This window comes from Thamnophis sirtalis, unplaced genomic scaffold, assembly GCF_051295495.1.
Source record: "Thamnophis sirtalis isolate CommonGarterSnake01/CBP01778 unplaced genomic scaffold, rThaSir2_p1.2 scaffold_5, whole genome shotgun sequence".
Classification (NCBI taxonomy): domain Eukaryota; kingdom Metazoa; phylum Chordata; class Lepidosauria; order Squamata; family Natricidae; genus Thamnophis; species Thamnophis sirtalis.
In genome coordinates, this window is record NW_028261385.1 from 77,333,865 (window position 1) to 77,361,467 (window position 27,603).

Below are 27,603 nucleotides of genomic sequence, written 5' to 3' on the forward strand. Positions count from 1 at the left end.
TTCTGTTATGTGTTGTATATAATGTCAGTTGAAGTTCTCAGTCTGGTCCTCTGTTGGAGCGTGAAAATACTCTCTCCTGATTGGTTGTGGGCTGATCAGCTTCCCTATAAAAGGAACTGTGTCAGCCAGGGAGAAACAGTTGCCTCATAGGCAGTTTTGAATAAAGAGCTATTAGAAGTCACTCAGGCCTCAGCTCCATTCTTCACTCAGAACATAACACTTTTTTTTAAAAAGGAAAGCCAAAGGGTCCCAAGGAAGGATTTGGCCTGCCTTTCCTTGAGTGATTGTCCTGATTCAAATAAAGGTATCACATACCTGTAATTAAGCACATAAAAACAAAACCTGTATATCATCTAGTTGAGTCCTGGATCACCTCCCAGTCCAAAGCGAACAAGTAACAAGATTCAGGATTCTCTTGAATGTCAATATTTGGGCCTATACAGATAGCCCTCAAGTTACTACCACAATTGGGCCCAAAATGTATGTTGCTAGCAGGGCAGTTAAGTGACTTGCACCATTTTGTAACCTTTTTTTGCTCCAATTTTTAAGCACATCATTGCAGTTGTTAAGTGAATTGTGAGGCCGTAAAGCGAATCTAGCTTCCCTCATTGATTTTGTTTGTCAGAAGCTGGCTGGGAAGGTTACAAATGATGATCACATGACCCCAGGACGGTGCAAAATGTCATAAATACATGGCAGTTGAGTTACCACATGACATTGGGGATGATGCAATGACTGCAATGGAATATTGAAATATTGATTTACTTTTAAAAGAAACCATGTATATTAATACTAGAATTATATAAGTTTGATTAATATAACAATTACCATATTTTTGGAGTATAAGATGCACCTTCCCCTCCCTCCCCCCCCCAAAAAAAGAGGGAAGAAATTTGGGTGTGTCATACTTCGAATGTAGCTTTTTGGAAGCTTTTTTCCAGCCCTAATGTGGTGCTAAGAAGTGAAGCGATCTGATCTTTGTTTCAGGCAAAGCATGGAAGATCGGATTGTTAGCACCTCATTAGGGCTGAAAAAAAGTTTCAAATATTTTTACTACCCAGTGTTTCTTCCAACTGGGAGAAGCCAAGGAAAGATTTGAACACTGCCTTAAGAGGTACTTCTTTTGTCATTTCTGTTTTTGGGAGATAATCCTCTCAAGGGCAAGGCAGAAAGTTTCTATTCTTTTGGAGATAATCCCTTTAAGGGCAAGGCAGGGATTTTTCCTATGGCTGAGGTTTCTCAATGGTTTCCTTCAAGCAAGTGCTGGGCTGGTTTGTTGATTCAGCTTTGTTACATTTTAGAGATGTTAAGTGCTTTTGGCTGAATGCCCAAACATCTAGTTAAGTTTATTAAGATTTCCCCCAGCTGCCTGGGGAAAGATTTAAAAAAGTGGCAAAAATGTCCTTTTATTATACTATTGTGTGTGCTTGCTTTTCTGGTATGTTTGCTGCCAAGTTATTTATAATAATAAAGGCAAGATACAAACAAACAAAACAAAACAAAATAAAATGTAGGCAAAATGTACTTAGATACAACTTATTACTTTTTTACACAGAGGAAAATAAGACACCTCCAATGGCCTCCTGGGGTAAAAGGTTTGAGGAAATGCCAGGATTTATTTTCCCAAGTCTTTTTCTACCTTGGTTTTTTTCTCCCCTAAATAATACCCGTGCAATAGAATGGCACTAGAAAATAGAAAATTGTGCAGTATTATTCTCGCTATCTAGCAAATTATATGAACATTAAAAAATAGTAAAAAGATGCCGAAGAAAAGAAAATCCTTCGAGCATTGGCTCTGAAATATTAAAAGTGCCAGTGGGAAGAAATTAATTCTGCCCAACTACCAAGACTGAATGATTTGTCAAACTGATTTGCAGAAAGGAGAAAAACAGACCTGTGGGGCGCCTATTTAGAAAGGGTAGAGACATGTGCAAAACAACTCAGAGCACCGAAAAATGTTCTCGTTTTCTGAGTTTTGACAGATCTGCTAGTCTTCTGCCCGGCTCTTTTGGCATCACCTGAGTGAGTATAGCAATAATCTACATAATAAAGTCTAAATTATTAATTGGATCCCATGTTTTATGTGGAAAACATTTATTTTTCCCCACCAGGAAGTAGTTTTACAGACTGAAGTTTTTATTTTATTTTATTATTCATTTCATTTATATCCCACCTTTAATATTTTGATAAATAATAAACTCAAGGCAGCTAACATATCTATATTCTTTCCTTCTCTTCCCCCCCTCCCACATTCACAACCCTGTGAGGTGGGTTAGGCTGAGACAGACTGACTCAAAACCACCTGGCTGGTTTTCGTGGTAAGGCAGCATTAAAACTCACAGTCCCCTGGTTTTTAGGTCAGCAACTTAACCATTATAGCAAATTGAGAAGAAAGGTATGATTTAACATTTTCCTAATGCATTTACCGGTACTTATTTACTTTATATTTATTATTATATATTCTTCAAGTAGTCCAAGTAATGTCTATGGAAATTCTCAGTCATCCAGATCACGGTTGTCCCAAAGGTGCTTTTTCAGGAACCAACTGGACTTTCTGGTTTTACTTCATCTGAAACCGAAGAAACATCTTCAGTTTCACTTCTTATCTAAGAAGCACAGAGCTGAAGAAGCTTCCTGGATGAGAAGTGAAACATCTTCAAAGAAAAAACAGAAAGTCCAGCTGATTCTTGGAAAAGCCCCTTTGGGTAGTCAAGTAATAGTTCCAGTTTAGTGTTACAATTATATGAGCTGAATAAAATGACCTTCCCTTAGTTCAGGGGCGTCAAATTTGGTTTCATTGAGGGCCGCATTAGGGTTGTATTTGACCTTGAGGAGCTGGCGTGGGTGTGGCCAGAGTGGGCTTGGCCAACTTGATGTTACTTGTGTCGGGGGCACCTGTTGTGGCTTGAGTACTCTGCCAGTGTAAACGGGCTCCCAAGCTCTATGGCAGTTTTCAGCTGCCATGGTCTCCTGCAACCCACTGCCAGCGAAAACGGAGCTCAGGAGTGCTACATTCTACAGACAATGCCCTTCCTTCTTGCATTCCACAAAGGTATTCATTTTTTTTTATTCTAGGGGTTTGTGTCCAATTGACTGACAGTGAACCTTAACCTGGGTATGTTTCACTTTGCGTTGCTTGTTTCAAGCATTGTTTTTGTTCTTTATTATAAGCTACTTAGGGTTTGCCCTTCTACAAATAAATAAATACCTTTCTAGAGTTCCCTTTTGTTTATGCACGTGAAATAATACCTTTCTCAAGGTGAGATCTGAACCCATGGCCACCCGCCATGGGATCAAGCTAATTCACTGAGTCAGATTCCCCATTCTAACTGCACTCCTCATCATCTCCCAACAAGCATGGGAGTTGCAGTGGAATAGGTTTAGGTTTAGGTTTAGGTTTAATTTATTTGTATGCCGCCCTTTTCCCTGAAGGGACTCAGGGCGGCTCACAACTCAAAGGAAGAGGAATACAAACAGAGTAACAAAAAAAAACAACCCCATACATAGTTAAAATACAACAATCATACCATTCGAAGTGGGGCAATGAGTCTTTAGCCCCAGGCCTGTCGGAACAGCCAGGTTTTAAGGGCTATGCGGAAGGCCTGGAGGGTGGTGAGGGTACGAATCTCCACGGGGAGTTCGTTCCAGAGGGTCGGAGCAGCCACAGAGAAGGCTCTCCTCCGGGTAGTCGCCAGTCGACACTGGCCAGCTGATGGAATTCGGAGGAGGCCTAGTCTGTGGGATCTAATTGGTCTAGTGGAGGTAATTGGCAGTAGGCGGTCTCTCAAGTACCCAGGTCCAATACCATGAAGGGCTTTATAGGTGACGACTAGCACCTTGAAGCGTACCCGGAGATCAACAGGCAGCCAGTGCAGCTCGCGGAGGATAGGTGTTACGTGGGTGAACCGAGGCGCACCCACGATCGCTCGCGCGGCTGCATTCTGGACAATAGATTTTGATGACTTCAGGCCAGAGAAGCAAGCTGTATGCAGTTAGTGCCAATCCAGACCTGTATGCACACATTCGTGTAAAAGCCGTATCCCATCATTAAGAATGGCTATTCAAAGCTTGCTCACCCATGATTTATGGGAAATGCCAATCTGAATATTTATTTTGTCTTTTGCTCTGTCTTTACTAGGGGTTGCAGTTGGCAGAATTAAGCAGTCCAGATTTTAACATTTGCTTACAAAGAGTTGGTAGGGTCTGGTGGTTGACCTTTTCAGAACATTTTATTTGGTATGCTAATCCTTTTTTTTTACTTCACGCTGCATTGTACTGAGAACACAACTGAGCTAAGCAAATAGCAAAAAATGGGACATATATTCCAGCCAGAAGAAAATTTCAAAACTTGTGAATTTGCCCAGACCAAATCAACTCATCTTTTTGAAACAAGCTATGATCTTAGTGGAACCAATTTTGATAGTAATGAATGAAACAGGTACTGCAAATGTCAGCCAATGACATTTTTATATTAAGAATGATGGGCTTGGAATAATTTAGAGTTGAGATGACAGATCAAAGCATATATGTGATGCAGCGGGGGGTACTTTTTAGAACTTGTGTGGAGATGATGCAAAGAAAGAATGGAGCAAGATGAAGTACTTTGCATATTTTAGCTCTTCTGATCTCCCTCTGATATTTAGTGTATCAGGAAAAAACTATTTTTTGTTTGTTTGTTTTCTTTTTTAGTGCCTGTTTGCTTATTGTATTAAATCCAAGTTTGGTTGGTTTGGTTTTGGCTAACCAGGCAGTGTGTAAAGTCAGCCAAATGTGGACCGATAAAATAACTATGGTAAAGCATTTTTCCCTTCCATTCAATTGAATTTTCAGACACTTCCTAGACAACTCCCTGTAGTTTTCTTGGCAAGATTTTCCAGAAGTGATTTTCCATTATTTCCTTCCTGGGGCTCAGAAAAAGTGACTGGCTCAAGGTCACAAGGTGACTTTGTGCCTAAGGCAGACTACAATGTGCCATCTCTGAGTTTTTAGCCTAATGCCTTAATCATTACACCAAATACAGTAAGTCACAGTTTCATGTGGTTGATGAATCCTGCCATTGTAAGTGTATAGATTTGCACTCATTTAGCTGGGAATAAGTACACTTGGTTCAATGTGGTTTATGTCTGAGTTAGGAACGAACTTCATATGTACTTTTTGTGAATATGGGAAATCATAATAGGTCATATAGTTTATTATTGTTTGGAGGACCTAAGAGGCTCTTCTTTTCATGTTTTTCCTTCCTCTCAATTAAAATGTTACACAGCATTTTGTTTAGATCCTACTTTTCAGATATTTTGAGGGGGACCTTTTCAGGTAATGGTACATTGAGTTGAAATATCTTTAAACAGGCAACTCCCCACATTTTTTTTTACTGCCACGAACAGAAATAAATCTTTTCTCCTTTCAACCTTACTTAGTTCCTTTAAAATGTTGCCAGAATTAAATATTCTGGAATTAGCTGAGTGTTGATTTATTAATACGCTTCAGATAAGAGCTGGGTTTTTGTGAAGTTACTTTCAATTGCTGAGAAAATTCCAGCCATCGATGAATGGCTCGTGGCTAAAACCACTCAGCAATGCATCATTTCAAAAACAAGACATGGGGGATAAAAATTCCCAAATGCAGAGATTCCAACTGCTTTGGGGTTTGCTGTGTAGCATCATGCCACTAATCTGAGTTGCACCTGAAAATGTTCATTAACTGCACTGGAAAAGACTCTCAAGCCCTATTAATTAATGATATTCCTGAGGATTAGCAGAGAAATCTATTTGTGTGTGGGCAAAATTATGCCCGCATCATGGCTCAGTTCCTACAGTTGCTTTCCATAAACTAACAAAACAAAACAAAACCAGAATAGGGTTTTAAGTTCTGTCACTCCCAAGCTTCATGTGATGTGAACTAGGCTTGATGATTTTGTTGCTCCAGTCATTAATTGAAGGTGCATTCATTTGGAAGTCATCCAAAATGACTGATAGTTGTAAAATGAGAAGAAGCTAAGAGAACTGGTTGTAGGAAGGGTATGCTGAGGTCTTGCAGTGTGCTGCACCGTAATTGTCTGTACTGCTATGTCAGAAGACTGGCACATGGTTGGCTGCAACGTCTGATGCCCTGGGGCTTGTCCTATAAATTGCACTTCAAAGAGGGTTGCACGCAGGCCAGGGTAGATTAAAGGCTGTTTTCATGTGGGCCAGCCTAGGAAATTGTGGCCAGTGAAAACCTCACACTGCCTGCTTCTGACTGGAGCAAGGTCAATCTTTCTCTCCCCACTGGGGCCAAGATAGGACAAATGCTGGTGGAATGAGAATATGCCAAGACCACACTAGATTCACTTCTTTCTAGGCAGTTGCATCTCTGTGGAAGAATTCTCTGATCTCTGATTTCCATAGGGATGATAAATATTGGGATGGTGCTTTTCTTCCTGATGCATCAAATTCTTGTATAAAGCTCTGTTATCACACAATTCCTGCAGGAAAGACCTGACGAGAAGGTGTATATGAAATTCAGTGCAAATGAGAGTTATAAAAAAGTAAAATTAACGGTATTGCTTAATCATAAGAGTATTTTATTTTCAACATCTGCTTCAGAAGTTAGTCAAAAAAAAATTGTAATTCAAAGCACTATTTTCTTTTCAAAACCTGATTACAGTTGCTTCATAGCTAAGACTTTCCTTTTTAGAAACCGTACTTTATTTCCAAAATGCCATTGTTCCTCTAAGCCCAAACAGAAATTCGAACAAAAACATTGTGAAATTCCATTTACAAATGAAATTTGCTGCAAAGGCCAGGTGGGTTATAAAGCCATCCAGAGATGTAAAGAAATAAACCTTTTGTGAAATATGTGCCTGTGGTTTTTCTGGAAATCACTATGGGGATATATGATGTGTGTATAGAAAACATCAAGCATAGGAAAACTTTGTGGCTAGGAATTTAAAATCCTCCTGAGCACCAATCATCTCTAATCTAAACTATCTAGTCCAATAATAGACAAAATATTTAACCCAGAATTGCGGGGGGGTTAACCACTGCAAAATTTCCCTGTTGCCATGGATCATAGTCTCCGTAAATTGAAAGGCAAAATATTTTCAGACAATGTAATAGCAGTGTAACAATAGCCACTGTCACTTGATGGTAGATAATAACAAGTTGAGTGTCAGCTTTTCTTTTATCCCCTTTCCCAAAAATACAAATAATTCCATTTGGATTATTTTTTTATTTTTTCATTTTATTTTTTTTATTTTGATATTACCCAGTAAGTGCAGAGATGGATATACAGTACATCTGGAGCTACTTTCCTACAAGTTCTTACATCAAATGTTAAAATTTGATGCAGAGCTAAAGCTATCAGATTGGTTCCTGGTGTCCTCTTTTGTCTTTTTTCCATTCTATATAGCAGGGGTCTCCAACCTTGGCAACTTTAAGCCTGGAGAATTTCAACTCCTGGGAGTTGAGGTCCTCCAGCCTTAAAGTTGTCAAGGTTGGAGACCTCTGCTATATAGCTATCAAGAGTTCTGAAGTTCAGAGAGCAACACCCACTATGACCTGTTTTATGACATCAAAATGACTTGTGTGATGACATCATCACCCAAATTATGCCATTATTCAGTAAAATCAAACAGAAGTATATAAGTTGCATGATGGTGTCATTTACTTATGTGCTTTCCTCATTGGATATGCCCAGGACTCCAGATGATGATCCACAATACTTAACACTTCCTTTGGCTGTGGTGAAGGATCAAGGACTACAGGCAAAAGCAACTTCCTTGGTTAAGCTGGTGAAATCCTTCCTGTTTCTGCAATAAAGATAAAAAATGACCTGACATAGAAGATCCACAACTATTTGCTATGAGAATCTGGGATGAGAAGGAAATTGTGTGCAGAAGGTAGATCAAAGATCTTAAGAACTGGTCAGATGAAACCAGAGTGCAAGGGCATGGAATAACTATTCTTTAATGCCATATCCCACTTCAAATCCCTCCCTCTCCAGAGTTATCATATTCACTGCAAAATGAGAGGAGAACACTTAAAGAGGCAGTCTTTCTACTCCAGTGTTGGTGAACCTTTTCGGCACCAAATGTCAAAATGGTAGTGTGCGTGCACTCGTGTGCATTGGAAACCGGAAGAGCAGCTGTCTGATGCGCATGTGCAGGCTGGGAAGATGATCTTCTAGTCTCTAGCATGTGCATGAGCACCAGCCAGCTGGTCCTTGCTTGCGCATGTGTGCAGGAAACCGGAAGACTGAGTGGCCAGCACACCAGAACCCAGAAGAGCAACGGGAGATGGCTTGTAGGCTTCATTTCATTCATTTAAAAAAATACAGGGAGCAAGTACCTTAGCAAGGGTTAATTGTAAGCAAAGGCCAAGATTAAGAAAGCTGTATCAAACTCCTAGTGATTCATGCCTAGGGAGGAGAGGCATTGGTGATTTTGTTGTGTTCTGCAGCTTGTCATCCAGATAATGCTGGTATTATCTGGTATTAATGCTTAATCTCAAATTTTGTGATCATGTCTCTTTTGCTCTGGGATGGCATTTTATATAACATAGAAGCTGGAGCAATATCTCAAATTTCTTTGAAGCAAAATATGAAGCACTTGGTGCATTAGGTATTTTGAAGAAAGCAATGTTTAGGTTCTTCCTTTGATATCGTATGGATTTTATGACATCTTTCTGCTTTCTGTCTAGGTCAGGCTTCCACAATCTGACATCTGATAAATGTTTTGGGATTTGAAGACTCAGGTTGACTCCAGTCAGCTTGGCCAAAGGCTAATTGAAATCCAGGTCGATTAGCAGAGCATCTAGTCTGGAAGACTGGCCTACATATATATTTGCTGAATGTGGTGCTAGATTTGTGGAGAGGACTGGGACACACGTCTCCCAAAATTAATTTATTTTCTGCCTACTAATATAGCTGGAGTCCAGGTAATGGAATCTTTATCACATTAATAAATTTTATTTGTACATACTGTACATTAAAAGAACATGGCAGTAATAAACCTTTTTTAAATTTAATTCTATCAACCACCAAATGTCCTTAAAAGGAAATATAATGAGTGTATTAAGATAAAATGTGCTATAATACTACTTTCCAATAGCTAATATGTAGGGGTGAAATTCAGCAGGTTCTGACAGGTTCTGGAGAACCAGTAGCAGAAAATTTGAGTAGTTCAAAAAACCAGTAAATACCACCTCTGGCTGGCCCCAGAGTGGGATGGAAATGGAGATTTTGCAATATCCTTTCTCTAGGAGTGGGCTGGGAATGGAGATTTTGCAGTATCCTTCCCCTGCCACATCCACCAAGTCACGCCCACAGAAGCGGTAGTAAAAAAAAATTGAATTTCACCACTACTAATACGTGAGATCAGGGCTTAGTCCAGTTCCAAGATCTCCTCTAAGAACCTTGGCTGTCCCATGATGAACCCCATAGTTTGTTCATTGTGATGGTATTGTCCTTGTGCCACCACTGATACTTGTTGAAGGAAGAGTTTCATGTGAATGAAACTGCTACTTTAAAATCAACTTGTGTACAACATCTGTAAATTGTAAGGTTGGAAATTAGGAAGAAACTCTCTAGCATTAAAGCCTTTGTAGGGACTTATGCTTCAATTAGAACATTAGAAACCCATGTTGCTAATAGGACGTGGAAGACCTGGAACTTTTAAACATGTACACGTAAATAAATATATGAGAAAGTTTGCCGGGGAGGGGGGGGTCCTTGGTGCTCTCTGAGCTTGGTGGTTTTCTTGCAGATGTTTCATTACCAAACTAGGTAACGTCATCCATAGTCAGTACTAGACATTTGGTAATGAAGCGTCTACAAAAAATCCCACCAAGCACAGGGAGCACCAAGGATCCCGCAATTCAACCCTGAATTACACATATTCTCTTCTAAAGTTATATGTGCTCCTGGGACAATGAAAGAACAGAAACAGGGAACAGAGTTTCTCTACCTTTGTCTCTTCTGGTTCACACACGTTCAGCAATAACCAATCTCTTTTTGGCAGGAAAGCAGTGTAGTGGTCTAGAGGTGAATATACTGGCCTCCCACTTGGAAGGTTGAGAGTTCAATCCTAGGCAGTGGCAGATGTTTCTCTATCAGGGTGCAAAAAGAAAATATCTGCTGTGAACTTCGTGTAGGTGTCAGGAAGCATATCCAGCCAGTAGATGCTCAGCTCTATTCAATGATCCACCCTCCACCCCAATAAAAGATATTACAGGATTGTAAACAAAAAAAATCTATTTTTGGCCAGTACGTGTTCCTTCCCTAACCCCTGTTCCTCTGAGAAACAGTATATGAAGACATGGCAGGCTGATGATGGTGAAGTTAAAAGCTGATTTAGACTTGTCCGCAACTGTACATAGATGTCACCCCATATCTATGATCCAATGAGGTTGATGGGTAAGCATAGGTTGAGAATGGCTGCAGACAGGTTATGTGCATATTTCCAAAATCCCAGCTACATGTGCAGATGTGTGCATCCTGCATGCTGATTGGTTGATCCAACTTCCTGTTCTGTGCTTTGCTATTTGAGTGCCCCCTAGCAAGAACATTACATTTCTAGAAGTATAAATGGAACACTTATGCAAACATTCCCCTATGAGAGACATACACATACACACCCTGATGTGCAGTGCTGAAGAAATCTGCTCGACCTTCCAATTCACATTTCAGCCCTAATGACCTTTCTACACAAGCTCACTTTGCTAGCAACTAATGGACAATACAAATGGGTAACCTTCAACACAAACTTAGATTTTTCTCAAGCGCAGCTCTACGGAGGCCAGCTCTTGACAGTGCCAATGTGGCTAGCAAATTCCTAACAAGAGCGTCGATGAAGCAATGTGTTCAATGGTCCACACCATATATTTAATGCAATTGGTGCCTTAGTATAACAAGATGGCAATGTTTGAGGGAAACATGCACAGAACAATTGGTAGTGCAGTGGTTAGAATGCAGTATTGCAGGCTATCCCTGCTCACAGCCAAAAGTTGAATCCTGATTGGCTCAAGGTTACCTCGGCCTTCCATTCTTCCAAGTTCGGTAAAATGAGCACCAGATTGTTAGAGGCAACATATTGACTCCTAACTGCTTAGAAAGGACTATAAAGCACTATGAAACAGTATATAAGTCTAGATGCTAATATTTTTGCTATCCAAGATTTTAGGAGACAAAACCTAGACTTAACCTTTGAAAAGTGGGACAGTGGCGACATTCCTCAAAAATAATTAATCTGACCCAGAAATTCACTTCCATTTCTTTAAAATCACATTAAATCTTTTGAATTAAAGTTAACATGATTCCTTTTCTTTTGCCACAATAAAGAAGAGCAATTTAGAAGCAATTTTTGAAGGTCCTTAATAATTGGGGTCACACATACTGTATCACACATCCCAGATGCAATCACATTTTTTTAAAAAAATGTCATGTTTATTTTACTGTCTTCTTTCTTCTTTCATGCTTCAAAGGTGAGATCAACTCATCCCTGAGTTTTTAGGAAAGACAATGTATACATATTTTACCATGTCTATTAAAGTTTTTGTGTTTGTGTCTGTTTGTAGCTGTGTGTTTTTGTTTATGTAAGGAAAAAATAGATTGCTGTTATCTACCCATTATCAATTAGGGGTGAGACAAGGATGAAATTCAGCAGGTTCTGACAGATTCTGGAGAACCGGTAGCAAAAATTTTGAGTAGTTCGGAGAACTGGCAAATGCCACCTCTGGCTGGCCCAAGAGAAAGGTGGGAATGGAGATTTTGCAGTATCCTTCCCCTGCCACGCCCACCAAGCTATGCCCCACCAAGCCATGCCCACAGAACCTGTAGTTAAAAAAGATGTGAATTTCGCCACTGGGGTGAGATATAAATATTGGAAATGAAGAAATGGATTGATAGATGAACAAATCATTATGATACATTGTTTCCAGACTACTTCATCTCAATCCGCAGCACTCATAAACTGCAGTAAAACTTAAGTGATATATGGACTGAAGGGAAACTCCCTGTATTTTATGGTGTGATGAGAACTCCTGAATGAAAATACTTGGTTTACTACTAGTCAACAAGGAACAGGTTTGAAACATGAAGCATAATAATAAAAATTAGATAATTTGTTTGAGATACTCAAAAAGCACATGGTGAGACTAGCTGAATCAGGCAACCTTTTTTTAGAATGCCTACATTTTATCTATCTTTATAACATGATCCTTTAATTATGCACATAATTATAACTATGCAGGTTTTAGAGCAGTTATAGAAGGAAATAGACAGTGCCAAAAGCAGAAAATTGGTCCCAGGAGCATTTTTATACATGCATATTTTCTTCCATAAATTAGATGTTTAATCTTATACTCTCTTCTTTCATTGTTTTTCCCAATTCATAATAAGCCTCAAATGAGTAAATTTAATTAATATTTAAAGCACCCAGTCAATGCTCTTCTATGTTGCGAATACCGAAAGATAAAGAAAAGACAATTTGATTGAAGGACAGATTTCAAATATCAATAAGAGAATAATTAACTCTAGTTTCAGTTTTCTCCCCAGAGGTTATATTAAACTAGGATTATTTGTTGCTAATAATATCTTGTATAGTTTTATATTTGGAGGCCATTTTTCTTTTAAAGCAGTTTTATGGGTCAAGACTCCTGGGAAACTCCAAACCACTAAAAGGGGTTCCATATTTTTTTCTTAAATATTGCCTCAGGCCAGGGAGCTGAGCTCAGATTTTTGAGTATACTCCTATGAAATCTTAGCCACAAATAACTTTTAGGTATGTCACAAGCTTTTTCTCAATCAAAACTGTTCAACCTAGGCAACTTTCAGACTTGTGAACTTCAACTACTAGAATTTCTCGGCCAGCTGGCTGGGGAATTCTGGGAGTTGCAGTCCACAAGTTCTCAGAATCCACAAGTTCTCAGGATCTGATGAAAAACACACTGTGCAACAAAACTTGAGATTTTTCTTTCATTCTTTTTATTAAGGCAAATAGGAACTTGTTTCCATTCCAGCAACATTCTCCTACTTCGTTTTACTGAGAAACAGCAGGGAAGGGATGAAGCCACACATCAAATATATTGAAAATCAAACCTCCTTCCTTGGTTGAACATTACATGTTCCATTAAGCATGTATACAATCGCTATAATGCTGGTTGAACATGTATACATATTGCTCTATTGCTAAGGACTATACTTCTGTTTAGAGTTTAGAAAAGTGATAAAGACAATGACTAAAATTCTCTTTCAGGTGGTTTTGGCTTCGTGTCTTGTTGTTTTATCCCATTCTGATTTCCTGTCCTCCATCCAACCCACTTGTGGGGTGTCACCTCTCTGACAGATTATAGCACTGTGGCACTTAAACATATACTGCTTCATAGTGCTTTTACAGCCCTCTCTAAGAGGTTTACAGAGTCAGCATATTTCCCGCAACAATCTGGGTCCTCATTTTACCCACCTCAGAAGGATGGAAGGCTGAGTCAACCTTGAGCCTGGTGAGATTTGAACTGCCGAACTGCAGCTAGCAGTCAGCTGAAGTAGCCTGCAGTATTGCACTCTAACCACTGCGCACATCAGCTCTTACAAAGGGATTGTCAGCCCTTTGAGGTAGTTCAGAGAAAGAACACAATAATGAATACTAGCTCTGTCTTTATTACATTGTGTTATATTATTTTCCTTCCTTTCCTTTTACTTTACACAAAACTAAGGGAATCCCTTCTGAAAGACTTCCCAAGTCCTCATCCTTCTATGGGTCGAGATATATTTTTTTATGTTGGTTGACCAGAATGGAGTTCTCTTTTTGTCTTCCAAGGTCTCTTCACACACCATTCCATAGATCGATTCTGTCCCTAATCCTTACTTTTTTTTTTTTACTGCACTTATCTGGATTGTACCCTGCTCTACTTCAGGAGTCTTCAAGGTCGTCTCTGGTTAAAGAAATCATCTAACAAAGATCAGTTCATCTTAGAGTCCCCAACCAACATTAAATTCCCATTTACAACTCTGTAGTCCAGAGGTGGGTTCCTCCCAGTTTGCACCAGTTTGGTAGAACCAGTTCGTCAAATCTACCGAACCGGTTAGAAGAGGTTCCACCAGTGGACCCGGAAAGCAGACCACACCTACAGAAGAGGTTCCAAAATTTTTTGAAACCCACCACTAGTCCTTGGATATGATTATTCTACACTATCATGCTCATATTTATAAAACTCAGTGCCTCTATGAAAGGTAAGGATGACTACTGCGTTTGTGGTGCAATCAGAACATTGCGTGTGTTGAAGTTGTTTTAACGCAAACCAAAGATGCCTTTTAAAAAACAAGTTTACATCATATTCTTATGCATGCCAGTGCTGTGTGTGAGGTAATTTAAGGTGGTTCTGACAAGTGTCGTAGGCATCTTCATATCCGGTCACATGGGTAGCAAGCCATTCCCATCCGGTCACATGGGCGGCAAGCCACTCCCACAAAAGGAGGCCATACCCACAAAATAGGTTCGAACAATTTTTGAAACCCACCACTGGTGTAGTCTCTGTTCAGGGTAGAGTCAGAGCAACTGCATGGAACTGTTTACTGGCCAGATGCCTTCCTGATGCCTATGCAGAGTTCACAGCAGATACTTTTTTCTTTGCCACTACCTAGGACTGAACTCTCAGCCTCCTGCCTGGGAGGTGAATGTTTTCACCACTAGGCTACCATGCTGTTCTTAGCCCCCAACCATTATTACTTTTTATTACACACAAATCATCACTTCTATATATATTTTACATTGTCAGTCATTACTTTTCTTTGTTAAATTTCATTTATCATTTATCATTTATCATTTATTAAAATTTATAGGCCGCCCATTTCCCTGAGGGGACTCAGGGCGGCTTACAATCACAAGGGAAGGGGGTGCAGTATCAAAAGACAAAACAAAATGTGAACAAAGAAAAAATAATAAAACACAACTTTCATTCAGCAATCAACACTTGGGCGGGTAACTTGGAAACCTATCCCCAGGCCTGCTGGGAGAGCCAGATCTTGAGGGCTGCGCGGAAGGTCTGGATGGTGGTGAGGGTACGAATCTCAACGGGGAGATCGTTCCACAGGGTCGGAGCTGCAACAGAAAAGGCTCTCCTCCGTGTAGTCGCCAGTCGACATTGACTGGCGGATGGAATTCGGAGGAGGCCCAGTCTGTGCGATCTAATTGGTCGAAGGGAGGTAATCGGCAGGAGGCGGTCTCTCAAGTACCCAGATCCACTACCATGGAGTGCTTTAAAGGTGGTCATCAGTACCCTGAAGCGCACCCGGAGACCGACAGGTAGCCAGTGCAGCTCGCGGAGGATGGGTGTAACGTGGGCGAACCGCGGTGCGCCCACTATCACTCGCGCGGCTGCATTCTGGACTAACTGTAGTCGCCGGATGCACTTCAAGGGCAGCCCCATGTAGAGCCCATTGCAGTATTCCAGCCTAGAGATCACAAGGGCTCGAGTGACTGTTGCGAGAGCCTCCCGGTTTAGGTAGGGCCGCAACTGGCGGACCAGGCGAACCTGGGCAAATGCCCCCCTGGTCACAGCTGACAGCTGGTAGTCAAAAGTCAGCTGTGGGTCCAGGAGGACTCCTAAGTTGCGGACCCTATCTGAGGGGTATAAAATTTGACCCCCCAGCCTAAGAGTTGGTACATTAGTCAAATTGTTGGGAGGGAAACACAACAGCCACTCGGTCTTGTCCGGGTTGAGTACCAGTTTGTTAGCGCTCATCCAGTTCTTAACGGCCTCAAGGCCCTGGTTCATCACGTCCACCGCTTCATTGAGTTGGCACGGGGCGGACAGATACAGTTGCGTATCGTCCGCATATTGGTGGTATTTTATCCCGTGCCTCCGAATGATCTCGCCCAGCGGTTTCATGTATATGTTAAATAGTAGGGGGGATAAGACCGAACCCTGGGGCACCCCACATGTTAGGGGCCTCAGGGACGATCTCTGCCCCCCGACCAACACCGACTGCGACCTGTCCGAGAGGTAGGAGGAGAACCACTGCAGAACAGTGCCTCCCACTCCCACCTCCCGCAGTCGTCGCAGAAGGATACCATGGTCGATGGTATCGAAAGCCGCTGAGAGGTCAAGGAGAACCAGGATGGACGCATAGCCTCCATCTCTGGCCCTCCAGAGATCATCGGTCAATGCGACCAAAGCGGTTTCTGTGCTGTAACCAGGTCTGAAGCCAGACTGGAAGGGGTCAAGATAACTAGCTTCCTCCAAGGCCCGTTGAAGCTGGAAGGCCACCACCTTCTCAACAACCTTCCCGATAAAGGGGAGGTTGGAGACAGGACGAAAGTTGTTTAAAATGGCTGGATCCAAGGATGGTTTCTTCAGGAGGGGTCTCACCACCGCCGTTTTAAGTACGGCGGGGAAGTGCCCCTCCCGAAGGGAGGCGGTCACGACCGCCTGGATCCAGCCATGTGTCACCTCCCTGCTGTTGGCAACCAGCCAGGAGGGACACGGGTCCAGAATGCAGGTGGAGGCACTTACAGCTCGAATGGCCTTGTCCACATCCCCAGAGGCAACATCCTGGAACTCAACCCAGAGGTGATTTGCCAAGTAGTCCTCCTGTGTCTCGGCTGGATCTACTGCGGTGGAGTCCAAGTCCGACCGAAACCGAGCTATTTTGTCCGCCAAGAATTGAGCATAGTCCTCAGCCCTACCCTGCAAGGGGTCTCCCGCGTCCCTCCTATTAAGGAGGGAGCGGGTTATCCTAAACAGGGCGGCTGGGCGTGACTCGGCGGACGCAACCAAGGCAGAGATGTATGATCTTTTGGCAGTTCTTAATGCTCGAACGTAGTCCTTGGTGCAGGTAGTCAGAAGTGCTCGGTTCGCCTCGGACTTATCGGACCTCCACAGGTGCTCTAGGCATCTCCTCCGGCGTTTCTTCTCCCGGAGCTCCTTGGTGAACCAAGGAGGCCTCCGGGATCCACTGACCCGGAGGGGCCGTAGTGGCGCAATCCGATCAAGGGACTCCGACGCCGCCGAATGCCAGGCGGCAACCAGAGTCTCCGCCGAACTGTGGGCGAGAGTGTCAGGAATGACCCCAAGCTCCGTCTGGAACCTCAACGGGTCCATAAGTCGCCTGGGGCGGAACCACCTGGTCGGTTCCTCCTCCCTACGGTGGGGGTTTGGCCTCCGGAAGTCAAGCCTCAGTAGGCAGTGGTCTGACCACGACAGGGGTATGATCTCATTACCCCTCAGACCAAGATCACACATCCACTGCTCCGAGAGGAATACGAGGTCGAGCATGTGACCCGCTGCATGGGTTGGGCCCCGAATTACCTGGGTCAAGCCCATGGCTGTCATGGAAGCCATGAACTCCTGCGCCCCATCAGAGCGTTCACCGAGCGATGGCAAATTGAAGTCCCCCAGAACTATAAGCCTGGGGAACTCAACTGCCAGCTCGGCTACTGACTCGAGGAGCGAGGGGAGGGATGCTGCAACGCAGTTGGGAGGCAGGTACGTTAGCAGCAAACCCACTTGACCCTTGAGGTCCAACTTTATCAGCAGGCACTCACACCCGACAAACTCCGGAGCAGGGACCCTACGAGGTAACAGAGACTCCCGGATAACAATAGCCACACCGCCACCCCTTCCCTGGGCTCTCGGCTGATGAAGCACCTGAAATCCCTCTGGGCACATCTCTACAAGGGGGACTCCTCCTTCTGTGCCCAGCCAGGTTTCAGTAATACATGCCAGGTCTGCCCTCTCATCAACAATTAAGTCCCGGACGAGGGGAGCCTTGTGGATAACAGACCTGGCATTTAGCAACAGCAGCCTGAGACCAGGGTCCTGGCTACTCGCGCCATCTGGTCTTGGAGTGGGACTCAAAGGGCCGGAAGGAGGGATCTCTGTAATGTAGCGAACCCTCCTTCCCCGGTAATGGCTAGCCCTAAGGTCCCCGCCATATCTGCCTCTCCCTGTCACGACCGCAATGCTCCGACCCACTCCCGTGGCCGTAGTCCCCCCAACCACCCCGGTACCCCCCGCCTTCCCTAGCAGGTCCTCTGAGCCAAGCATACTCAGACACTCACACAACCAGTGTGTTCCCCTACTGCCAAGTTGTACTTATTAGCTCATTGGTCCAGGATTTCTGGGCTGCCTTCACATTTCTGTGACTGATTCACAGAGGCATCACAGTATTAAATAAATCCATCTATCAATTTAAGGGATTGTGGTATCACAATATTTGGGAGCCATTAATTTAACAGCTTATTTGCATGGCTAAACTGTCCAACAGTAATTATCTCTGGAATTATCTTTAACTTGTAATTGGCCTTTATCTTTCAGACTGAATTAACAACTTTCAGCAAGATCAGTGGGTTCCAGTTGTTTTTTTTTAAGGTTGTCCAAAATTCCTTATTCTGTATCATCCACGTTAGTCAACAAGAACTGTGACTAAAAGCACTTTATGCAGAACCAGGAAATAGAATTTTTTAACACTGTGCCATAGGATGACATTTTTAAAAATATTCCTCCCATTGCTTTTTTTTAAATAGTTCTGTGTAATTCATACTCTACAGATCATTAATGAAAAGAGAGAGAGAGAGAGAGCCAGACAGACAATGAACTGTAGTATTTGTGAACAATGTTTAATTTCTGGCCAATTTCTAGCGTGGGTGGTAGAGTAATTTTGAAAATGTACAAAATGTAGTTTCTGAATTAAAATCTTTGTGCTAACTCTGTGTGAGTATCTGTAGAAACGAGCAAATATGCAGGGATATAGCAGAAGAGATTCTACATGTATTCAACCCCATTTTCATTTGGCCTTATGTAGCCCATATAATTTTGCATAGAATTATATTGTGTCAGCGCACATCCATACTAATGAAAGACCAAGCCAAGGCCTTATTTTTTCCCCAAAAAGTGCTAGTGCTATCTTATAGCCAAAGCCAGAATGACATAGTAGAACATTAAGGAAGAACTATGTAGATTCAGCTTCAAACATGATTTCTCATTTCATTTACTGCATCTCATATGGTTATTGTGAAGATAATGGGATTTTGCAGAGGACCATGAAATTTGTGGATATAAATATATTTATCAAATTAAAAGTGTTAAATGTGTCTCGCAATGTAAACTGGCATGGTTGTCAAGGTCAAAGGGACAAGAAAAGGAAAGTAGATCTAGCAACCCAAATATCAAAATTAGATTAGGTAGAGGGGCAATATGACTATAGCATGCAAAGGTCATGCCAATATATATACAGGTGAAACTCGAAAAATTAGAATATTGTGCAAACGTTCATTTATTTCAGTAATGCAACTTAAAAGGTGAAACTAATATATGAGATAGACTCATTGCATGCAAAGCAAGATAGTTCAAGCTGTGATTTGTCATAATTGTGGTGATTATGGCTTACAGCTCATGAAAACACCAAATCCACAATCTCATAAAATTGGAATATTACATGCAGTCAATAAAACTAGGCTTGTACATAGAACAATATCAGACCTCTGAAAAGTATAAGCATGCATATGTACTCAGTACTTGGTTTGGGCCTCTTTTGCAGCAATTACTGCCTCAATGTGGCATGGCATGGAAGCTATCAGCCTGTGGCACTGCTGAGGTGTTATGGAAGACCAGGATGCTTCAATAATGGCCTTCAGCTCATCTGCATTGTTCGGTCTCATATCTCTCATCTTTCTCTTGGCAATGCCCCATAGTTTCTCTATGGGGTTCAGGTCAGGTGAATTTGCTGGCCAATCAAGCACAGTAATCCCATGATCCAGGTTTTGGTGCTTTTGGCAGTGTGGGCAGTTGCCAAGTCCTGCTGGAAAATGAAGTCAGCATCCCCATATAACTTGTTTGCGGAAGGAAGCATGAAGTGCTCCAAAATCTGGTAGACGGCTGCGTTGACCCTGGACTTAATGAAGCATAGTGGACCAACACCAGCAGATGACATGGCTCCCCAAATCAACACAGACTGTGGAAACTTCACACTGGACTTCAAGCATCTTGTAGTTGTGCCTCTCCATTCTTCCTCCATACTCTGGGTCCTTGGTTTCCAAATGAGATGCAAACATTGCTCTCATCAGAAAAGAGGACTTTGGACCACTGAGCAACAGACCTGGTCTGTTTTTCTTTCGCCCAGGAAAGACGCTTCTGATGTTTGTTGTTCAGGAGCAGCTTGACAAGAGGAATATGACATTTGAAGCCCATGTCCAGGATCCGTCTGTGTGCACTGACTCCAGCCTCAGTCCACTCCTTGTGAAAGTCCCCAACACTTTTGAATGGCCTTTTCCTGACAATCTTCTCCAGGTTGCGGTCATCCCTGCTGCTTGTGCACCTTTCCCTTCCACATAACTTTCTATTAATGTCCTTTGATACATCACTTTGGGAACATCCAACTTCTTTTGCAATTACCTTTTGAGGTTTTCCCTCTTTATGGAGAGTGTCAATGATATCACGAGCTGAGGTGGCGCAGTGGTTAAATGCAGCACTACAGGCTACTTCAGCTGACTGCAGTTCTGCAGTTCGGCTGTTCAAATCTCACCAGCTCAAGGTTGACTCAGCCTTCCATCCTTCTGAGGTGGGTAAAATGAGGACCCGGATTTTTGGGGGCAATATGCTGACTCTGTAAGCTGCTTAGAGAGGGCTGAAAGCCCTATGAAGCAGTATATAAGTCTAACTGCTATTGCTATTGCTATTGCTAATTATGGTTTTCTGCATAACTGTCAGGTCAGTAGTCTTTGCCATGATTGTAAATCCTACTGAATCAGTCTGAGAAATCATTTAAAGGCTCAGGAACCCTTTGCAGGTGTTATGGCTTAATTAGTTGATTAGAGTGGGACACTTTGAGCCTAGAATATTGCACCTTTTCACAATATTCTAATTTTCTGAGATTGTGGATTTGGGGTTTTCATGAGCTGTAAGCCATAATCAACCCAATTATGACAAATCACCCCTTGATTTATCTTGTTTTGCATGTAATGAGTCTATCTCATATATTAGTTTCACCTTTTAAGTTGCATTACTGAAATAAATGAACTTTTGCACGATATTCTAATTTTTCGAGTTTCACCTGTATATATCACAGGGGTCAAGCCACTCTTCCAGCATAATGCTGGAATGCTTGACCCCCTCTGATGTATGGTATTAGCATGACCTTTGCATTTGTCTGTAGGCTTCAGGATTGAAGGATGTTTTGTTGTGATGCAGGCCAACACCATCTGCTCCAACTGAAGCATTAGCACTGTTGAAACAAGTAAAGTAAATATTCTGAAAGAGCAAACACAAAAGTGTTAGGTAATAACCAGGTCTGACTCAGGTTCTCTTCCTGGTTTGGATCTTGCTTGGCTAGGAACTGCATTCAAGTCAGGACAACACAGAAACTAATGGGAGCTGTGGCAATCAACAGGGAAATAGGAGAAGGCAGTGAGAGCATGGATGGCCTGCTGGAGGAAATGATTAGCTTTCTGCTCAATCTGATACTCTTGGACCTCTATCTTTTCAATGGAGGAAGTAGAAGTATTGAAATCATCAGCCAGATAACATCCCTGGTCAACCATTGGAAACTGGTACAAGAAATATTAAACATTTCAATATTAGGTTATTAAACCACCTTCTCCTTCTTCTTCTTCTTCTTCTTCTTCTTCTTCTTCTTCTTCTTCTTCTTCTTCTTCTTCTTCTTCTTCTTCTTCTTCTCTTCTTCTTCTTCTTCTTCTTCTTCTTCTTCTTCTTCCTCCTCCTCCTCCTCCTCCTCCTCCTCCTCCTCCTCCTCCTATTCCTCTTTCTCCTCCTCTTCCTCTTTCTCTTTCTCCTCGTCTTCTTCTTCCACTTCCGCTTCTTCCTCCTAGTATATTTCCACAGGTGCAGTGCCCACTTTTCAGATCATTGAACCCCACTTTGCACAGTTAGCTCTGTCTCCAGGGTGCAGGCCCATGGCTTGCATATCTTTGTTGAGGGTGTCTTGCCATCCCTATTTTGGATGCCTGCGAGGTCACCAGACATTGACTTCTAATTGGTAGGCAGTCTTGTCCATGGGGGAAGCAACTGCTCTCTGGACATGTCCACACCAGTGGAGTTGTTCTTTTCTCATCTTCTGTGTAATTGGTGCCACACCAAATGTTGTCAAATGGTTTGTGGTCAGGAAGGGAGATGCCCAATATCCAATGGAGCATTCACATTTCCATGCATGGAGATAGCTTTCAGCTTTCCCTGTTGTTGCTGCCCAGCATTCAGTGCTATATAGTACAATCAGGTGGATGGTTGTCTTGTAAATCTTATACATAAGACGAGTTGGTATTTGTCTACCACATAACAGATGAATATTAGTTTATTAAATCTATCAGACTTAATTAATTGCATTTTTATAACCAGGTGTATAACTTTGTGTATGTGTATAACTTTGTGTATACACAACTTTGCCTTTGTGTATAACTTCAGGTTATGGAAAAATCAGATTGTTGAAAAGCAACCTGATCTCAGCATTTTGGTACTGAGTTCTTCAATATCGATAATTCAGTTATAACCTTTGCTGAGATCTATGGAACTCATTCTCAAGTATGTATAGGATTGCAGCTTAAGCCATCTTGGTACATTGATTTGGGAGCACTGATCCCCAAAATCTATTTTTTTTCTTTTAAACATTAATTCCAACATAGCTGCAGGCACAATCTCTCTGTGATCATCTAAAGTGCTTCCACTACATGCTTAGACATGAATCTCAAACAGGATTTTGAATGCTTTTTATTCTTTTTCAACTTATGGCAGAATTATATTTTTGAGGTGGTTGCCTGTTTTATTTTATTTGAATTTAAAAACCAGATGGTCCTTTTTAAAATTGGTATATAAGAAAAAAATGAAGCTCATAATTGATCGATTATGATCTACAAGGTACTTTTAGGTAAAGGTAGTCCTCGACTTATGATTATAATTGAGCCCAGAATTATAGTTGTAAGTTATGGCAGCTGTTAAGTGGGTCAGCACATGGTTGTTCCTGATTTTATGAACTTTTTTGCCACAATCGTTAAGTAAACTCTGTGTTTGTTAAGTGAATACTGTATCATTAAGTGAACGTGGTGGTTGTTATGCAATCCCTCTTTATTTGATTCTCCTCTACAGTGGTGGGATTCAAAAAAAAATTACTCCCAGTTCTGTGGGTGTGGTGTGGCTTGGTGGGTATGGCTTGTTGGGTGTGGCAGGGGAAGGATACTGCAAAATCTCCGTTCCCTCCCCACTCCTGGGGGAAGGTTACTGCAAAATCCACATTCCCTCCCCACCCTACTAACTAGCTTTCCAGCTCCGTTTTCCTGTTCAGGACAACAAAAGATGATCAGCTGGGAGGCTGGGAGGCAGTGGGGGCAGGGCCAGCCTATTTGCCAGTTCTCCGAACTACTCAAAATTTCTGCTACTGGTTCTCCAGAACCTGTCAGAACTAGCTGAATACCACCTCTGCTCCTCTAGCTTGGCTACCTTGTAGGAGTCTCATTCTAAGCCATACCTAGTGGGGAAGTGGAATATGATTGAGCTGAAACCTGAACTGCAACAGTGCATGTCCAATGGAAGCTATAATTATAGAGAAGGGCAGGCAATCTGGGGAGGCACAGTCTATGAGCTTTCCACTTAACCTTCTGGACCTCCTCTTCCATAGCAGTAGAAGCAGCAGTCAGATTTAACAACCTGTTTGCACAAACCAGACCTAACAGGCTGGATATCTCTTCTACAAGCCGCAATTATTAAGGTCACAGGTAAAACAAACACATGAATTAATCCAGGGGTGGGTTGCTAATCCCGTTCCAACCGGTTCGGTTGGAATGGGGCCGGCGGTGACCTTGTGCACGCGCGCAGTTCACGCATGCGTCTTAGCGCCTGCGCGATGCTCCAGCTGCTCGCGGAGACTCGCGCAGGCGCTGTATGTGCCATCCAGCTGCTCGCGGAGACTCGCGTAGGCGCTGTATGTGCCAGACGCCTGCGTGGAAGCGGAGAAGCCTTCAAAGACCGGTAAGGAGTGCGGGCGGGCGGGTGGGCCCTTCGCCGTTCCCGGAAGTTACTTACTTCCGGGTTCGCCGGCCAACCGGTTCGTGGGGACCGCCACGAACCGGTTGAAACCCACCCCTGAATTAATCCTACTCCAGTCAAAAAGCTTTGCCTCCATTGAGCTCTATTACGTGAGTGAGTGCTAAGAAGAACAAGAAGTGGACCATTGCTGATTAGGCAGTGTACTGAAAGCCTTGCCCTTGTTCAGAGCCATGGTGGCGCAATGGTTAGAGTGCAGTACTGCAGGCTACTTCTGCTGATCACTGGCTGCCAGCAGTTTGGAAAATCAAATCTCACCGGCTCAAGGTTGACTCAGCCTTCCATCCTTCTGAGGTGGGTAAAATGAGGACCCAGATTGTTGGGGACAATATGCTGACTCTGTAAACAGTTTAGAGAGGGCTATAAAGCATTGTCAAGTGGTATATAAGTCTAAGTGCTATTGCTATTGTCAGCATGCAGTCAGATCTATAATTGATTCACATGTATCCTCATATCTATTGCTCCACATAGCCCATCCCTTGATCCTAAATGCCAAGCACCCAGTAACTCTTGCTTCACCATGCATGATAGCCTCAAACCTAATAACATCTAACCTATTTCTAAATCATACTTAAATGCCTACTAAGTCAAAGGAGTTTGCCCCTGAAAGATTATATTGTCCTTACTCTGTTAACCCATTCAGGGCTGCAAAAGCCTCCAGGAAGTGTTCCTTTATGTAGATATAACATTGTCCCCTTAGTGTTCAGTACAGATCTGTGAGTATTTATAAATGTGGTTGTGAACACATCAAATTTTGGCCATGCAATTAAGCATCTAGCAATGCTTTTCTCCACACGCTTCTGTTCATTTTTCATAAACCATAATCTGAAAAGGAAGTTTTGCTACAGAACGCTATTACATATATCCAGTGGTGGGATTCAGCCAGTTCGCACCACTTCAGGAGAACCAGTTGTTAACTTTCTGAACAGTTTGGTAAACTGGTTGTTGGAGGAAATCATTAGGACAGAAAACTGGTTGTTAAATTATTTGAATCCCACTACTGCATATATCTATATGAAGCATGATTGGGGTGGATCATTTCCAGTCTAGATCAAAGTTGTGGATACAAATTATTTATAAGCTAAATCATGGGTTACTGGGGGTGGTGCTGTTGCTAGGAGAGGGATCAAAGAGGGAGGGGATAGACCTGGTAGGTAGCAGTGTCATGAAATCACAATACAAACTCCCCATTTATTATGCTCTCACTGTGATATGCACAACAGTACGAATAAAATAGCAGAGTTGGAAGAGACCTTGGAGGTCTTCTAGTCCAACCTCCTGCCTAGACAGGAAACCCTATAACATTTCAGACAAATGGTTATCCAACATCTTCTTAAAGACTTCCAGTGTTGGGGCATTCATAACTTCTGGAGGCAAGTTGTTCCATTGATTAATTGTTCTAACTGTCAGGAAATTTCTCCTTAGTTCTAAATTGCTTCTCTCCTTGATTAGTTTCCACCCATTGCTTCTTGTTCTATCCTCAGATGCCTTGGAGAATAGTTTGACTCCCTCGTCTTTGTAGCAACCCCTGAAATATTGGAACACTGCTATAATGTCTCCCCTAGTCCTTCTTTTCATTAAACTAGACAAACCCAGTTCCTGCAACTGTTCTTCATATGTTTTATGAATGTATGTAAGAAGTAGAGTTTATGGCACGATGTTGCAACTCACGTTTTACCACTTTGAGAAAGTTTCAGCTTGGTCTGAACTATTTCTTTCTCCTTTTCTCTTTTTTCTCATTCCCTTTGCACATACTTAGCCAGTTTTAAGTTGAAGAAGAATATGTACTTTTCCTTCTCCATCAGATAAACAAATAGGTTGCATGACTAATATTCTTCTCCCAATATGTATATTCGTATTCAGATAATTTCACATACTCAGTCTTGTTAGCACAGTGTGTCTTGATACTTTGCCAGGTATGTATGCTTAGTTTGAACAAGATGAGGTAATTTTACCCAGTAGAAGCTGCTTCCCCCCCCCCCAATGTAACACAGTGCACAAAGCTTGTATTGTGTGGTACATCAATATCATATAATCAAAGTGAGTCAGAGATTATATTTATCAGGCCCTCTGTCAACATCTCTGGTTAATTATTCTTTCTTTCCTTTTTGTGCGAAGATATTCTTCTTTGCCAATAGCTCAGTTCCATTACTTCAACTATTTTGCATGATTAAGGGTTACAGTGGACTAAACCAAGACCTAGAACAATCTGTGTCTTAAAATACTGAAAAGGTCAGGGTATACTCAGCCAACATTGGCCGTGCTACATGGGGATTCAGGGAATTGTAGTCCTGACATTTTTAGTGGACATTAGCTGGTAACATGGCGTTGCCTGGGTATTTATAGACATTGAAGCATTTGTCTGACTGGGAGCCATTGAGAGGGGCCTTTTGTTTCCCTACTCCCATGCCTATCATCCCTGTCTTCTCCCTTCCCCCTCCCATGTACTCCTCTTTCCTGCCCCGTCTACGATTCAGGGAATTGCAGTCCTGACATTTTTAGAGGACACTGAGTTGGTAAAAAGTGCATTGCAGGTTGAGCTGCAACAATACAGGAGTGCCCAAAATGCAATCACATGACCATGGGGAGGTGGGAGGAGATGATTTTGGAATTTAAAATCTCGGCCATAGGTAGTTTTTGGGAAAGCTTCGTCATAGCTTCACTCGGACACTAAGTCAAGGACTTCCTGTAAGTACAACCAGTTGGGGTCAGTATCCAAATGGCAGGATAAAAGATGTGGTGTAAAGCTTGCCCAATGGCTATACAGGTAGTCCTCAAATTACAACAGTTTAGTTAGTGACCAAATACAATTACAATGGCACTGAAAAATGTGACTTACGACAATTTTTCATAGTTACAATCTTTGCAGCATCTCCATGGTCATGTGATCAAAATTCAGGTGCTTGGCAACCAGTTCATATTTACGACGGTTGCTTTGTCCTAAGGTCATGCGATCACCTTTTGTGATCTTCTGACAAGCAAAGTCAATAGGGAAGCCAGATATAACTTAAAACTTGGGTTGCTAACTTATGAACTGCAGTGATTCACCTAACAACTCCGGCTAGAAAGCTAGTAAAATGGGACAAAACCCACGTAACAAATGTCTCGTTTAACAACAAAAATGTTCAGTTCAACTGTGGTCGGAAGTCGAGGAGTACCTGTATGGAATGAGAAGAATGGATTGTATCCTGCCACTGAATACGTTGCATATTTTTAGTATGGTTTTCAGTAAGAATGTGTCTGCTGTTTTTTTTTTTTTATCTTGTTCATTAAGCTCAATGTTGTTTTTTAATTGTTGTGAGCCACCCAGAATCACAGGTGATGAGTACTTAAATTCATTGGACAAATAAATAAAATTAAATAAAAAATAATGGCAATAAAAACCTTGCCGATGCATGATCCCCACCTTAAAAATAGAGAAAGATTTTGATCACCTGCTTATACCCACTATTTTGACATTGCTCTCACACACATAAACACATGCTTAAAAGAAGGATTAATCAAGCTTTTTTAAAACTTTGATTTGGCTTGCTGTTAAGTTTAAGCTTGACCAGTTAAGTGACCCTTTTTATGAAGATGGAGA

General features: G+C 42.1%; 1 long non-coding RNA gene across 2 annotated transcripts in view; it reads right to left on the reverse strand.

The window, feature by feature from the left end:
• Positions 1-27,603, reverse strand: part of LOC106538425 (uncharacterized) — a 61,082-nt gene that overhangs the window by 21,839 nt on the left and 11,640 nt on the right. For both annotated transcript variants that reach the window (XR_015696733.1, XR_015696734.1), the window contains exons 3-4: positions 9,944-10,085; positions 7,648-7,789 (exon numbers count right to left, since the gene is read on the reverse strand). This is a non-coding gene — a long non-coding RNA (uncharacterized LOC106538425). The remainder of the gene's footprint in view (positions 1-7,647; positions 7,790-9,943; positions 10,086-27,603) is intronic.